Source organism: Drosophila suzukii, assembly GCF_043229965.1.
Source record: "Drosophila suzukii chromosome 2 unlocalized genomic scaffold, CBGP_Dsuzu_IsoJpt1.0 scf_2c, whole genome shotgun sequence".
NCBI lineage: Eukaryota > Metazoa > Arthropoda > Insecta > Diptera > Drosophilidae > Drosophila > Drosophila suzukii.
In genome coordinates, this window is record NW_027255896.1 from 32,304,793 (window position 1) to 32,320,903 (window position 16,111).

At 37.5% G+C, this 16,111-nt stretch overlaps 1 long non-coding RNA gene across 1 annotated transcript; it reads right to left on the minus strand.

Moving 5' to 3' along the window:
• Positions 1-8,307: 8,307 nt before the first annotated feature.
• Positions 8,308-12,994, minus strand: LOC139354245 (uncharacterized). The gene is made up of 2 exons (XR_011605393.1): positions 12,526-12,994; positions 8,308-9,736 (listed from the first exon to the last, which is right to left on the minus strand). It is a non-coding gene; the product is annotated as an uncharacterized lncRNA (long non-coding RNA).
• Between the last annotated feature and the right edge of the window lie 3,117 nt (positions 12,995-16,111).

Genomic DNA, 16,111 nt, shown 5'->3' on the forward strand with positions numbered 1-16,111 from the left:
TCACGCTTGTTTTAAACTACAGATTGGTTTAAATTGAATATGCACCATAACAGTATGGTATACATAATACATTTAAATCAAACATAAAGTACAGTTCTTTTAACGGGGATTATATTTAATTTAAATACAATTTGTATTTATATTAAAGTTCATCGCAGTCTGATTTAAATATGAGAACTATTTAATCCAAATAAAAATATGCTGAGTTTTAAGGCGGGTTATAATTATTTTAACTATAAAAACCATTTAAATGAAATGTTCTATTTACTGGAACTAAATATGAAAATATTTAAAATAAATATAAAAATATAATACTTTTTACTATGGAACATATTTAAATTAATTATTTTGTACTATTTTAACATATTTGATCGAAATTAAAAAATCGTTGGATTTACTACGAAATTATTCAAAAAATAATAAACTATTTAACGTTTTCGTTTTTACGATTTTCATGTTAGGATCTAAACCGCTGGGAAAAATAGTGGAAACGTTGGCGAAATAGTGACATTTACCATGTTTTTTCTATCAGTGTTGGAATTTTAAAATCTTGACTAGCTTGAATTTTATTTGGATTTGCTCTGATTCCTTCGGTTGAAATTATGTGACCTAAAAATTCAGTTTCTCGTTTCATAAACTCACATTTATCTAATTGTAGTTTGAGATTTGATCTGCGAAGGCTTTCAAATACTTTTTTTTAAAGATTGAATATGTTCTTGTAAAGAGGTTGAAAATATAACAATGTCGTCTAAATATACTAGACAATGGGTACCTATTATGTCGTGTAAAATATTATTCATACAACGCTGAAATGTAGCGGGTGCATTTTTAAGGCCGAAGGGCATTCTAGTATATTCATAGTGACCCTTCTTAGTGGAGAATGCAGTTTTTTGAATAGAGTCTGGGTCCGTTTCAATTTGATGGAACTCTTTAGCAAGATCTAATGTTGTAAAGCATTGACATTTCCCTAACTTGTCTAATATTTCGTCCATGTTCGGGATAGGGAATTTATCATTGATAGTTATTTCATTCAGTCCTCTGTAATCAATAGCCATACGAAACTTGGGTATGCCCGATGCATCCCTTTTCTTGGGTACCATTACAATTGGACTAATAAGAAGATTTGGATTTTCTGATAATACCTTGTCTTATCATTTCTTAAATTTGTTTTTCTACTTCTGCATCGTAAATGTAAGGATAACTATAAATTGATTCTTCATATTTTGTTTTTATAACGTGTTTGATTTCGTTCGTGAAAGTCAAATTTTCACCTTCATGATACTGAATATCAAAATATTTTGACATTAAATATCGAAGTTCAGTTTTTTCTTCATTTTTTAAGTGATCGTCTCTTATATTACTGTCAGATTAGTCCGTTTGTAAGGCATAATTATATTCCTCATCATCTACTATATTTGAAGAAGTTCGTTTACGTTTTTCCGTTATATATACCATAATAAATTCATAATTATGTAATTTAAAAGTGTTTTTCATAAATTCAATTTTTGCTGACGATTCTTTCAGAATTTGTCTTCCTATAAGAATGTCATAATGTTTTGAAAAGTTTTTTATATGAAATGTTTGCTTAGATGAAAATAATTTTGGAATGCTAAACTGCATATATTACAGATTCACCTATTGTTTCAATTTTAGTAGAATTCTTTTTAATTGGGTAGTTAAAGAAGTTTTCGTTAATTAAATTTATGCTTGATCCTGTATCGATAAGACATAGGCATGGTTTATTATCAAGTTTAGTTTTTATGGTTGTGTTGTTTCGACCGAGGCAGACTTACTCATACGTTGTTGATCTGAATCTGAAAGTCGGGGACGTTTTTGGGGAATATTAGTACTCTGAGTACTTTGGTTACCCTGTCCTTGATTGTTTTGAAAAGTTTTAGGATAATAATTATTTCCTGAATTATTATTATTAGAATTATTGTTGTTACCCCAATTTCTATTAGAGTCGAACCTATTCTGTCTTTGCTGGTTGTTGTTATATTTGTTTTGATAATTGTTATTTTGGAATCAACCCCCTTGGTTATTATTTGAATGATAGTTGGGTATTGCATTTGAGTATGATTTTGATGTTTTAAAATCTTGAACTTCATCATCTTCCTGAGAGTTTTGGAACATATACGAACGATTATTTATGGGTTTATAATCAAAGATTCCTACAGCTTGGGTAGCTTGTTTTAATTTAAGTGGAGACGAAATATCAAATTTACTCAACATAACAAAAGTTTTGATTGGTAATTTTTCACGAATCACTTCACCTAATGTATCACTCAATGTCCTCGAAACTAGGACTGTGTTTGGTGGATTATTGTCTAGGCTCAGTTTACAACAAATTCTACTTGTCTGTTCTTCTAATTCTTCAACAAAGTTCTGCTATCATTCGATGTGGAGGTGTTGCTCTGTTGAGCTCGCTGATAAGTAGGGTCCTCAATTCCTTCCAGTCCTGTGGTATATTTCTCATCAAGAGTGATCTGGCTTGTCCAACTAGGAGGTTCCTGGTTCTGGCCTTCTGATGTTGTAGGGTAATGGTAGACTAATTCATCGACTTCTTTTATAAAGAGAGCCAAATAGAGTGGGTCTCCATTGAATTTATTTATCTGTTTTAGTTGCAGAAGGAAATGATTCATGGATACATCTGAGAGGGTTTGCGATGCTTTTGCTGCTGCGGCTACGGCTGCTGCTGCTGCTGATGTTGATGGCAATTCCATTTTTAATGGTTTTTTAGGAGAAATTAATTAGATTTATTAAGAGTTTGAATATTGTTTATGTCTGCCGTCGTCGATAAAGGCGTGAGAAGTGTTTATACTACTGGTGCCGTCGATCGAAGGCGTGGGAAAGATTTGTGTCTGAGGGGTTAAATGTTTATGTCGGATTGATTTGAATAACTGCGATAGTAGACTCTGGACTTATGTTATTGACAATTGGAATAATGGGTATCTCGGGATATACAGGTTGCATGTTGGGTTTGGTATCCAAGGTATTTGCGTATACGTCACTTGCATACATTAATTTGAATTTTTCTAAAAGTAGCTTCAAAACAATTAAATAATTGTTATACATCATTTTAAAGTTGAGACTAGATGTGTAAAGACCTACAAGAAAATAAGAAAACGTACGCCTGCTTCTTCTATGCAATCGCCGAAATCAAAGCAGAAAATTAATTTCTATATATAACAAAAATGTTCGCAAATCGCCGAAATCAAAGCAGAAAATTAATTTCTATATATAACAAAAATGTTCGCAATACCAAAATAAATAAATAAATGTATTATTGTGCTACAAAATAAACTTCTGACTGTTTATATCGAGTTAAAATTACAGGTACGGAGAATGGAAAATATTTCCTTGACTGAGATATGTCGGCTACTTGCGAGTTGTTTCGGGGTCGTGATTTCAACTCCTATTATGGGAACGTATTAGAGCTAGCAATTGTCAATGAGCGTGCGCCTTCTGGGTTGTGCATGTGTCCCTTTTATTGCGGTCAGGTAATCGACAGGTGCGCATGTTCGGGTAGCTCTTGCTGGAATCCCTTTTATGACATGTTTATGACCCATTTGTGGAAAGGAGAGAATGTTAGACAATTTACCAGTTAAACGTTCTGGGGCGGAAACAAAAATGTGTATTTGAAAATATTCCACATCTGAGAATCATTAACTTGTGAGATTTAGTTTATTGGGGCTATTCTGATTTCTATATAAGTTTTACAATCATAGAAAATATTATTCCCCAACATGATCGGACATGTTCCTCTCAGATAACCATCTTTGAATACTATGGGTGTGCGAACTTTCTAACGTGCACAGCAACACCTGTGATAATGAGGCAAAAGGGTACGTGATCACACTTTTTACCAACATGATCGGATATGTTCCTCTAAGATAACAACCTTTGGATACTATGGTTGCGCGACCTTTCTTACGTGCACCTTTCTCATCTGACTATTATTTGCACATAATGAGGGGAAGGATACATGATCAATATTGTCACATGGGGATGTGGGGGCGATGGGGGCAATCTGCTCTGAGATAACAACCTTTGGATACTTTGGGTGTGCGACCTTTCTCACGAGAACCTTTCTCACCTGACTATTAATTGCACATAATGAGGGGAAGGATACATGATCAATATTGTCACATGGGGATGTGGGGGGCGATAGGGGCAATTAAGTTTACTCTTTATAGACATGATCGTGACATTTTTATGACTTCAACGCCCATTAAAATCAGTTAATTTATTGGACTATGCTAATTGTCCCAGAACCCGCATACGTCAATGAGGTGGGGAGGGGGGCGGTGGCCATTAATATGCTAATTGTCCCAGAATCCGCGTTTCCATACTACTGGAATAAACCCTATTTTGGTAGAAGACGCAGTTGATCTTGCAGGACAACGCTGCTTATGAGCCAACATAAGATACAAATTTGGTGAATGATAATCAATTTTATATAGAAGATAGAAAACGGCAGAATACGATTTTTCTCGAAGAAGAAGGGATTCATTTAACCAACTTAGCATTGATGGATCATAAAATAAAATAGCCTAAAGATATATGTAGCCAATTTTGTCGCAAAGGGGAATGTTAAGCAGCATCAAGAAGATATGAAGGACCTTAATGAAACATGGACTTCCGCAGCTGAAAGAAAGATCCTCCGCGGTCAATGATTTGTTACGTGCTCACCCCTCAACCCCTCAATTGCTATCAGCATGTTATTTGTCTCACTAACTCACCGTCTCACCGACTCGACGGCACACTGACCTGCCAATGCAGTTAGCACATTTTGCAGTGTCAGCCGAGCAAACTACGCATACTGCTACCATAATCAAAATTCCCTGTCCTACTTTAGAATATGGGTTATTTTACTAATCATTACACTAAACTTGTTTCAAATTAAGAATAAATCAGTTATCAACGCAACGTTCTATTTGCAACCTCCGGGAATAGAGCTCGTAATCCTACAGCTAACCACGTTAGCTCAACCTCAGCGCAGCTCCAGCATCGCCTGTGGTCCGGCATCGCAGTAACCATCGTTATCATTGCCGCGACGCGATCGTTCTGCCGATAAAGCGTCCCCGTGCCCTTCTCCCGCGGTGTGACCCAGAAGTGTCTACTTCGGTTAGGCACAAACACACACAAACATAAGCCAATGGACGTTGATCCATCGCTCCAAATTCTAAATAAACCTAGAAATAATTGGCAGCCAAATAGTAACCGAGTCAGATATAATAATAATTCTTATCAAAATAATAATCGTTTATACTATTATCGTACAAAACAAACCAGGGAGCAACCCCAAGCTCATAAAAGGGAACCGGAAGGAACAGTTAGTTAGCCTGCTAAAAAGGTAAAAAGATTAAAGATTATCAATGAAGATCGTTTTTTAGACCAAACCCCAACAGGGGAATGCCTTTCTTAAAAAGAATGGATAAAAAACTAAAAATAAGTTTATCATTTTATAAGACTTGGGAGCCACTGCTTGTTATATTAAAACAAGAATTTTTATAAATACAAATTTTGTATCAATATAAAAACAGTACCTACAGTTCCTGGGTATTCCATTGCTAAATATTACCACTATATAAATATACTTGAAACAAGACATTGGATTGGAATCTGACCTACTAATTGTGTTTAATCTATCAAGAAAAATAGGAGCTATAATAAATATAGAAAAGGGAGTTTTGGAATATAGAGGGTAGACCAAAAAGTTAATATATGAAGAAAAAAAATATGAAAAAAAAAACGAAATATGTTTAATTGAAGTTAATAATATTCTTCCATTGAAATAATTTATTATAAAAAATATTTTGATGAGAAAAGTTGCGAAAACACAGATGCGATATTTGTGGAAAATAGCGAGAAAAGTTTGGTATCAATAAATCCTGTACACGCAGACGTAGGAATATCCGTCAATAAAAAATTAAAAAGTTTGGGATCCAAAAATGCTGTACACGTCTGCGTAGAAATATCCGTCAACAAAAAATTAAATAGTTCGGGATGAACGCGTCCTGAGCACTCCGACGATGAAATTTCAGTCAACAATAAAGTAAGTTGTTTAGGATCTAAAAATCCTGAACAATAATAAAAGAGTTTAGGAACTAAGGTCACCAAGCGAAATAAAATGACAAATATTCAATTGCCTATTACTAATCGAATAAAAGTTTTGGAAGAGTACCCAAATATAGTCCAAATGAAGATGGCAGTCCTAAACGTACCCTGGTAATAAATTACAAAAAAATAAAGGAAAACATTCTCGGATGAATACCCTATGCAAGACTTCTCAACAATCGATTTGGATGCAGGATTCCGCCAAACTTTAACAAAAGATTCAGGTATGGAAAAAAATGCATTTTCTATTTATAATGGAAATTTTGCATTTTTTCGAATGACCTCTAGCTAAAAAATGCACTGAGAATTTTTCAAAGAGCCTTGGAACAAGTGGACAAAACGTGTCATGTTACTATGGTTGATATTATTAAACACATTTAAACAACATTATGCTGGTTTAATTAAAATAATTAATATCTTTTACAAATACGAAAATTTCACTCGAAAAAGAGAAACTACATTTCTACGTTAAATTGTTTCTCATAATGTAATTAAAACGGACCCAAAAAAAATTGGCACAATTATAACATATCCAATTCCAAGAAACATTAGAGAACTCCAAAGTTTTCTAGGACTAACGGGATATTATAGAAAAATTATCCGTAACTAAGCAAAAATTGCTAATCCATTAACAAAATATCTAATAGGGGAAAATGAAAAGGTTTCAAAATTTATGTCTACAAAAATTTCAATACAGTTTGACGAATCAGCTGTATAAGCTTACAAATTTTGTTTAGCAACAGACTCATAAGACGTAGCTATCGGGGCAGTATTGACACAGGATAATAAACCACTTACTTTTATTTCTTAAACGTTAAATAAAATGGAACAAATTTATGCCATAAATAAAAAGAATTGTTAGCCATACTATGTGCATTATAAAATCTACGAAATAATTTATATGGAGTAATTGGCATATAAATACAAGCGGACCATCAATCCTTATCCTTCACAATTACGGCTAAAAATCCAAACGAAGAAATGAAAAGAAAGTTTTACCCCAAAAATAAAGTACAATCCCGGGACAAACAAATGTTGTAGCCGATGCATTATCACGAATCAGAATAGTCAACCTCAGATCAAGACACACAGCATTCTGCTGAAAGGAGTTTTGAAAATGTAATGCAAGAGACCCGGAAGTCGTTAAATTAGTTTAAACAACAATTGTTATTATGATTTATTACATGAGTCAATGGAAGTTTTTGACAAGACAAGCCACATAATCGAATCTGATTCAGTTCAGAATTTACTAACTATATTAAGAGAGTATCTTCCACCTAACACAACGGTTGGAATTCATTGTAGCTTAAAAGATTTAAATCATGTTCCAGTATCTTTTAAAAATAATATCACTAACTAATTTCTATTTACGCGAATATTTCTACAAGACGTAGAAAACGTAGAAGATAGAGCTATAGTAATACAAAAAAATACAATCGTGCTCATAGGGCACTAGACAAAAATTATAAACAAAATCATTAGATTATATTATTGGCCCAATTTTTATACAAAACTAAGAGAATATACATAAAATTGTAAAATTTTCAATGAAAACAAATATAACATATATATAATTCCAATTGGAATTTTATAACTTGTATTGACGCGTACTTAAAATTCATAGTACTTAAAAATAATTAAAATAAGCATTACGTTAACAATTTCTCAAGCCAAATTACTTATGAACGATAATAAACCCATCTTTACCTCGGCCCAATTTAAATCTTTTGCACAAAGATGCGGGTTACCTTTTCACGATACAGACCTCAAACGGACAGGTTGAATGGGCACATTCGGCATTAACACACACATAATGAGAACAGAAAAGAAAAAGAATATCATGCGGGACAAGTAGTTTAGGAAAAGATATATGGGGAAAAAATTAAACTTAGGCCAAGGTATAAATTAGGTTTAGTATGGGGGTAGCTGTAGAAGAGTCCCTCGCTGCAGTCCTCAATCAGTAGCCGGTTGGCCGATGGTCAAAATTGATGTGATCTCTGGAAATGATAATTGTCCAGCTTCCTTCGCAGCAGCTCTCGATTAGCTGCCGGTAGTCGGTTGATTAGCTTCTCATCTACTGAAGAGTTATGATGATAACGCTGGAAGAGTAACTGCCCTCCGTTCGCTTCTGGCCTAGAGACTCAGTCAGTGTTTAAGTAATAAGAAGTTATACGGCGGTTGCCGGAGTTATTTCAGAATGAACTTGTGTTCTTTATTCTTTGAATGTTGAAAATGAACTGAATCCTAAAGCTAACTTAATTGAACTTCATAGCGGCCACTCCAATAGGCAGTGCTTGCCGGCTATGCATGAGCTTCCGGCCAGACGCTGTGTCAGCAGTTTGGCCGGAGCGGACTTTTGGGCGATCGGTTATTGCCGTCGCCCGGCTGAGTTAGTTAACTACTCCCCCCTCAGGAGTAAGGCCGCCCTCGGCCGACCCTATTTGGGCGATCACTTCTACTATCTGGGCCGCAGATCTCCTGGCCTGGATGACTCGCCGACAAGTTAAGCTGACGCAGATCAACGCGCAGCATATCGCTCCTGCGACTAGTACTATCTGATGTGAATGATAGTCGTTGATATCCTCCCCGAATCTTTTAATGTGTTCCAGATTACGATCACTCAAGCGGTGAAGGTATGGAAGACTGAGTATGTTATGCTCCATAGTAATATTCAGGGAGGACGAGCTAGCTACTCCTGGGGCCCTTTTTTGGGCCATGTTATGGTTGACATACGGGTTTTATTAACCGTGGCACTCTCAGAAAAGGTGAAGAGGTGCGTGCCTCGTATATGGATGTAAGTGGCATAATCCACACTCACACGAGCCGGTCGATCGTTTACAGTAATGATGCCTTCACCTACGTAGGAAATGGGATGTAGATCGCTGTGCTGGATGTCACAATGCGCTATGCCCCCAGCGTGGAGCTCCTGGGCATAATAAAATGCAATATGTTAATGGACTGTAATATTTTCACGGACGCAACGGACAATATGTCTTTGATGGGAGTATCTGTGGGCTCCTCCATCCACATACCTTCCAGATCTGCATGGTCTAGTATGCTAGGGCTAACGATATGGACTTTAGCAAGCGCTATTGCCAGTAATAAATTTTGCAGCTCTATTGTAAGCATCCTATTTCGAGATAATAACATCTCATATAGGTGCCCCGAGTCAAAATATTATTGATTTGGTCTTGAACCTTATAATTGATGCTTATCTGCCTATTGTTTGCATTAATTAACTGGAATTTATTAAGTTTAATTTTGTCGAAATCCTCTGCGTCCGGCGTTCCTGCTACTACCTTTAGCGCTGTTCCTAAGAAGTCTAAGCTTCTAGCTACTCTATGGTGGATGCTCAACGACTCGAGCAGGTCACGCAGGTGAGCGACATCGACGCTCAAAAGTTTCTGCATGTGTGACTGGAAATATGCTGGTCATGCCATTAGTTTCTTCCACCACGCGCCTATACTCTGAGAGATTCGCCGAGTGTGTGACGAATGCGAATTCTTCCCATACTAGAATTCGATCATTAGTGATGGGAATATATTTAGCCTGTGAGTAGTCCGTGACGTGGGCCGATGCTAAGGTCAACAGGGATAGCAGGGATATGGACGTAAGCCTGTAATTTTGGATGTAATGTAGTGTTTATTTGAAACAGATTAGCCCATCACCAAACATAAAGACTAAAGCATGATTAAGCGTAATGATAACAAAAACTTATGCCAAGTGGCTAGGGGTGAAAAATAGCGAAAAAAATAAAAAATTTACCAGACGAATGACAACATGGTTGTGTTTCGCCTACCTAAGGTTGTCCTTATGGACTACCCTCCCCTTAATGAGGACTTTGGTCCCCATGTCCGCTTCCACAGTTTTCTCCTCACATAACGGTGAAAGCTTGTTGCCTAGCCTCCCGTTGGATTTCACTAGGACTTTGTCGTCAATCTTAAACACCCTATTTTGTCGGGAAGAATTTTCCCTGGATCTAAGCTTGTCTTGGGCCTGCCTAATGCTATCCTGAATTTCGTACTGTGGGTCACTCGATTGTGCCATAACCACATCGGCTGGCCTCTTGTCGATGACCGAATGGATAGATTTGTTGTACCTGGCAGTGGCCAGCAAAATTAGCTCCACGGTGTCGCTAATGCCTTTGTCAAATTTAAGGCATCTGGCGTGCTCCACTAGTGTGCTGTGGAAACGTTCCACTTGTCCCTTTGAGACGATGTGGAGGGGCGGAGCATTCGAGATGCTAACGCCGAAGTGGTTTTCCAGCATGGTTAAAATAGTGTGCGAGTTCAATGACGGCTCATTGTCGCAATAGATGACTTTAGCTTTGGGGAAAACGTTCAAGAGTTATAATAGGGCCGGCTTAAAATCCTCAACGGTTCTAGATGGAATCGGCTGGACCACGGCAAATTTTGAAAATTTGTCAATGCACGTAAGGAAGTATTTCCTATCTGTGGAAAAAATGTCTATATGTAGCATTTCTCCTACCCGCGACGGGACTGGCGTTTCGCCGAGTTCTTGTTTCCTTGGGTGCCTGTCATACTTTGCCTTGGCACATGTCCTGCAGTTAGTGACGATTTCATTCGCCAACTTTGCCATTTTTGGAAAGTAATACTCTGAGAGTACCTGTTTAACATTTTCCTGTGCCGATCTGTGGGCCCTATTATGCTCAGCAGTGAGGACTTCTCGCCTCCCAGCGACTGCAAAAATATCCGTTAAACGGTTTTTGCAGTGCCAAATTTTGGTGGCTGGGAATTGCCGAACCAATTCATCCTGTATCATCGCTAGCGTGTGCAAATAGCAATAAATGGCGTTACGCCCTTAGGGACAATAATGTCTGCGAGCTCCTCAAGCAACGACTCCTTGCATACGAAGTTAATGTCATTACGTTTCTTGTTTCTAAAGAGCACGAAGGTGCGTTTCGACGGAAAGCGCGCTTCCTCCATATTTATCTGGTTCTGAAAGCAATTCAAAGGTTTATCCGTGGTTTCAATTGTGTGTGTTAGCGACATTTCTTCCTCCTCCACAACGTTAAGTTGCTGTCTGGAAGGGGATCTGCGACGAGGTTATCTTTGCCGGGCTTGTAAAAAAAGTCCAACACCAGCCGCATTTTTCGGTTGCCCGATTCGTCGACGCCCTTTTTATCTACCCCCCATATTGGGTTATTGTAGGAGGATTTCGACTTTTAAATTATGCCATTTTTCAGCAAGTCTTGAATTTCGCTGCTGACGAAATCTGCCGCTCCCATTGGGTATGAGTAAAGTTTGGCATAAATGGGCTCCTCACTAATAGTTCTGATGGTGGCAACCACCGACGTGTTGTAAGGAAGGGCTTCGTTGGGGTTCGCGAAGGCTTTTTTCCTGTCGCGGAGCATTTTTACAAAAGCATCCCTAGCTAGAGGCGGTTCATCGGAGCAATCTGTGTTAGTAAAATTGACATCGGTGCATGATTGAAATTCGACTTTTTCTACTTCGTTGCCCTATTTGAGGTGGCCGGAGGCTAGACAAAGTGATACCCCTGCCTGTTTAAACAGGTCAAGACCAACAATAGCATCAAAGGAGGACAAATCAGGTAAGATGAAGAACGTGGCCTTCAAGTAAAAAATTGATACAAAGCATTTATTTTTAATAGTGGCGCCATGAATAGAATGGCTTCTAAATGGCGATTCTACCGGGCGGACGCCATTCAATCCCTCATATGGTCGGATAAAATTTTTTGACGCTTCCGTGTCTATGAGAAGCTTCATGTCAATCCCCGCTACTCTTCGTCTGATGACGGGTCGCCAAGTGGCTGGCCAGTTCCTGAATAGTCTGACGTAATTGATCTTCCCTACGCTGGCCGTCTGCGGCCGCTTCCTGTAGGGCATGGTTAACGGCAGCCTGTACGACCGCCTTTATTTGGTCTGGGTTAAATGCCATATTTATGGCTGAGGCGAAGCGAAGCTAAATAAAACTGGAATACAAACATCGGGGTGTCGAGTTCGAGTGTTGTATTGGAGTGGGGAGCGATAAAAAGACAAACCCAAGATTGTTGCGAAGCTTATTTAAATTAAATGAGACAGTGACAGTCGCCAAAAAAATAATTCAATAAATGCAAAATTAATTTATTTTTCAGCAGTCTGGGGCATTTAATAAGTCTGGTTGATATATGGGCAATAATGTTTGGCACTAAGATATTTATTTAAAAAATTTAAATAATGCAAACAACATACAACGATAAACATTTACAATATCACATGTGATAATACCAATCAAATTGTAAAACAATTAACGAGTATGTTAATTAATAAAAATGTTCACACGCAGCTTTAATACGGAGCTTCAGAAAATATTCTGGCAGTTTATGTATTTAAATATTTAACAAATGCAGATACCGGGAAAATATATGTATGAGGGGCTCACTTACATGGTTTCCCAATTGTATATCAATGGGTAATTTACGGTGGACGCCAATTAGGTTTAGTATGGAGGTAGCTGTAGAAGAGTCCCTCGCTGCAGTCCTCAATCAGTAGCCGGTTGGCCGATGGTCAAAATTGATGTGATCTCTGGAAATGATAATGGTCCAGCTTCCTTCGCAGCAGCTCTCGATTAGCTGCCGGTAGTCGGTTGATTAGCTTCTCATCTACTGAAGAGTTATGATGATTACGCTGGAAGGGTAACTGCCCTCCGTTCGCTTCTGGCCTAGAGACTCAGTCAGTGTTTAAGTAATAAGAAGTTATACGGCGGTTGCCGGAGTTATTTCAGAATGAACTTGTGTTCTTTATTCTTTGAATGTTGAAAATGAACTGAATCTTAAAGCTAACTTAATTGAACCACTCCACTGAGCAGTGCTTGCCGGCTTTGCATGAGCTTCCGGCCAGACGCTGTGTCAGCAGTTTGGCCGGAGCGGACTTTTGGGCGATCGGTTAATGCCGTCGCCCGGCTGAAGTAGTTAACTTATACACAACAAGTAGTTAAGGAGGTCGTGCCTAATAAAATAATAATCAATAGTAGAAACAGAATTATACACAAAGATTAATAAGTTATTTTTATTACAGAAAATAAATTTTTTTACACAGAAAAAATAGATGAACAAAAATCAAGAGCATTTGTAATGATTTGACAACAATCCGTTCGCTATGTTCCGTTCATAAAAATCGAACGCCACTTGGTCAAATCAAGAACGTTTAGGTGAAACGCGTCAATGAAAAGTGCCTTGGGGGAGAACACCGTTCTTAAATTATCAACACCGTTCATAAAAACATGTTTGTAGGTATAGTGTCCCGTACTTACAAAATTCGTTCGTTGGTCCAGGTGCTAGAGCGGCCGCCCTTGACAAATGGTAGCACAGGTTCGATTCCGCGAGGAGACGGTTGGGAGTTGTAAGATTTATTAAATTATTATTTCTAATTGTTTACGTCAAAAGGGCGTTTAATTTCAGGAGGCAGTGTCGAACGGCAGTTTTATCCAGATGTCTACATCTCGCGCGCTCGCACTGCCGTCCGCTCTCCCTCTCCATCTCTCCCCTAAGTCTCCGCTCTGCTCTGGAGCGCTTAAGTTAAGTTAGGCTTAAGCAGTTCTTATTTCAAAGTGTACAAATAAACATAAATGCACGTCCCGTAAAAACCCCAAAGTACCCCCGTGTTTTTATGCGTACCATTCGATCTTGGGGCGTCACCTATTTCACCGATCAAGCCACCCCGCCCCAACACTAATGTTTATAAGTTTATATGTACTTTTAATAATAAAAAAAATTCTTTGTCATCAGCAAAATACAATAATACATTAAAACTTTAAACATAACAAAACAAAAGTAAGGAAATTAAATTCGTCCTAACCAGGCGTCCAGCAAAACTAGCATGCATACAAACCTCAGTTTTCTTTTATATTTTCATGTTCATAAGTTAATCCCGAAATGTTCTTAGACTGACCCCAGCCCTAAAGTTTCGTTCAAATTTTATGAACGAGCGTTCATGAATTGTCTACAAACTGGCTAACGCACTTTATGACCCCGTTAGGCCTTGATTTGTTCAAGGATAACTAGGATGTTATTTCTTATAAACCATGCCACGATTTTGTCCACGTAACTTATTTAATGTTTTATAAAGCAACAACACATATAGAATGATATAATATAACAAGAAAGGAAGTGAACTTCGGCAAGCCGAAGTTTGTATACCATTGCACTTATAATTACTAAATTTAAAAATACAAAAAATTATATTCGCAGTAGTATAAGATAATATTCCAAAATATGCCAATCGTAGGAAGTTATATGTTAAAAAACACCGAAGATGTAATTTGTTTCATCTTTTTTTTCAACCAATTTTCCAATCGGTCCTATGGAAGTTATATGATATAGTCGTCCGATTTTGATAAAAATAAATTCGAAACTCAGAACTATTTAAAAAATGTTATTTCCAAGGGTAGGAGTTAATATGTTAAACAAGGGAGAACGCTATAGTCGAGTACCTCGACTACCAGATACCCGTTACTCAGCTACAGGGATCAAAGGGAGACGGACATATGCGAGCAGCAAAGCGAGATTGGAATGCGCCGCCCGCGTACCCGATCGATCAAGAATATTGGGTCGGAAACGTTTCCTTCTACCTGTTACATAATTTCCAACGAATATCGCATACCCTTTTACTCTACGAGTAAGCATGTTATTTTTAATTATTATTTTTACCTGTTATTAAATACAAAAATATATTTCTAACCAAAAAACAACGGCCAGAACTAGAAAAACCTATAAACGAAGATTTTTTTTAACAGAAATAAAAGATCGTTTAAACGAAATTCATAATGATTCGGCACGATCCATTTTAGAATGGGGAGAATGATCCATCCTGTGAAACTGTTTCACGTATGGAGTTAGTAAACAGTTTTTGAAATTCAATCTCAGCGATATTGCCTTTGCCTTCAGCGATATTGGCTTTGCCTTTGTTTAATATTCTGCCTTTGCCATTCACTTCGAGGGCCGCGCTTGGCTGTCATGCTAAGATAATAAGCCAATCGTAAAGTCAACACAAGCTTCCGTGCGAAGCCCAAACTCTTACGTTCGAAGCCCAAACTTTTACGTTCTAAGTTCAGATCGTTTTGCGCTCAAATTTTCAATAAAATTTCATCGGTCAGCATAATTTCATTTCACAATGGGATGCGACAGACTTAGCATAAACTTTTAATTTAAACAAAAAATTAAAATTGTAAAAGCTTGAAAAAAACTTCTGGCCGAGGTTCGTTGGATAAGATTTTTGAATTAAGAAGTCACTCTATTTCGGAATGAAGCCTCGATCGCTTTTACAAAAAAATATAAAGTAAATGTGTCTTGATGTAAAAGTGAGTTATGTAGATTTAAATTATTTATTAATAAGAAATTAAAAAAATTATTTATTTAAATCAACGACTTTTAATAAAATTAGTTTGCATGCGGAAGACCACGTTTCTGCCCTTCAATCGTATTCATAAAACGTTGCACTTGCCCGAACAAATTATGTTTACTAATTAAAAACAATATAGCTTTGACCTTTAAGTGAAAGACTCGAGCAATAATATCATGGCCATCGTGAAGCTTCTATCCCGAAAATACGTCATGGCAACTTGAGTTTTTTCATACATGTACCTTGGCGAGCCAGTAAAGGAAGAAAATAAAATTCCCATCTGTCCAAACTGAGCTTAGTCTACATCATTCATACCTGTGTGTTTAATTAATTCAAAGTGTGTGGCCAAAAGGAGCTCTGCATACAATGTATGAATATCACAGTATATAGGTAAACGGCCGTAAATAAGTGGGATGATCATCTTGTTCTGATGAATTTGCTCCAGTTAATTTTTATACCCGTTACTCGTAGAGTATAAGGGTATACTAGATTCGTCGGAAAGTATGTAACAGGCAGAAGGAAGCGTTTCCGACCCCATAATACCTATACCTATCGATTGATCCAAATTTGCCACGCCCACTCCAACGCCCATAACGCTTAAATCTGTCTACCGGCGGTAGGTGGCGCATTTCA